Below are 1,444 nucleotides of genomic sequence, written 5' to 3'. Positions count from 1 at the left end.
GAAAGAAAGAAAGAAAGAAAGAAAGAAAGAAAGAAAGAAAGAAAGAAAGAAAGAAAGAAAGAAAGAAAGAAAGAAAGAAAGAAAGAAAGAAACAGTAAAAAGCCCTTCCTGGTGGTGCAACAGGTTAAAGCACAGCACTGCGAAGCTATCTGCAGCCACTGCAGCACAAGTTTGATCCCCTGCTAAGGAACTGACCCACATGGCACAGCAGACCTCTTCTGACCCGCCTGCTGCTCCCCTCAGCAGTGTATTTCAGTGGATCCACCTGTTCTACTCCCCACTCTGTCTCTGGTGAATCCTCTCACCCCCCTGCACCTCTTGCCTGTACCCCAGTCTAGGGGTCTAGGACTGAAAATCTTTAGGTGCCCAGGCACAGACCCCAGAAAAGTAGCAGATGCTGCTAGTGTCCTACACACAAACCAGAGGTAAAGATATCGGCTGAGGACCATTGCAGACTCTCAAGTTGTTACAAGGCAACCCAATGTGAACTGAGCTGCCTCTCTATGGGTCCTTACCTGTGCACTTAAAATCCATTTGTACTGTAGGCACACATAAAAAGGGTCAATATTGGGTTTACTTACAAAGCGGAAAGAAAAGGAACAACCGAGGGAAAGAGAGATACGAGTTAACTGGAGCATCCTCCCAGCTCTGCTGACTTGGAACCCCAATAACACACTGATAGCTCATCAAGAGCCAAGCGACCAGCCACCAGCCACGCAGTCCAGAGAGAGTACGGCTAACATAGCTCCCCTGTAGCCTCCCTGAAGTCCCAGGATGTCTGTTTAGCTCCGCCCTTAGGGCCTCGCAGTTCTCTCTGTGGTATTTCTGGGAGTTGTAGTTTCAATAACTGGAGTAGGGGGTGGAGTCCACAAAACTCTGCAGAGTTCCTTCAGGACGTCTTTTCCCCCTAACAAAGTCACCTTCAAATTCTACAGTTAACCAGGATTAACAACAAACAGGCCACTCCACAAAGCAGTTAGTCCCTCCTGTTGTCGTTTTTTTGTAGTGTGGGGTCCTTGGGTTCACTCTAGAAAGGTTTCCCCAGAGCTCCCCTTTCAGCGGCACATGATGAGTTCCCAGCACCCTGGTCTGCCCACTGGGCGCTATTCTGTGGCCTCATTTCCTCGTGTCACATGACCCAGGAGACAGAGGAGGGCCCCAAAACACCAGTCCATGGCCCAGCCCTGCCAGTGACCTTGGCCTGGACCTCAGGGGTCGAGGGGACTGGGGTGAGACCTCAGCATTCCCAGCTCAGGGTCACTTGCAAGGCCTGCTGGTTGCCTCTTTCCTTCTGGTAATAATATTTATTATTCCAAGCACACTTAAAATTTACAGAGATCGGGCCCTCCCTGGTGGCGCAGCGGGTTAAAGCACAGCACTAAGAAGCTAAAGCCATTTCCACATGAGTTCAATTCCCACCTGCCCCGGAGGTGACCACATGGCG

This window comes from Condylura cristata, unplaced genomic scaffold (assembly GCF_000260355.1).
Source record: "Condylura cristata isolate star-nosed mole 26May11 unplaced genomic scaffold, ConCri1.0 scaffold00001, whole genome shotgun sequence".
Lineage (NCBI taxonomy): Eukaryota > Metazoa > Chordata > Mammalia > Eulipotyphla > Talpidae > Condylura > Condylura cristata.
Note: the sequence above shows the minus strand (reverse complement) of the source record.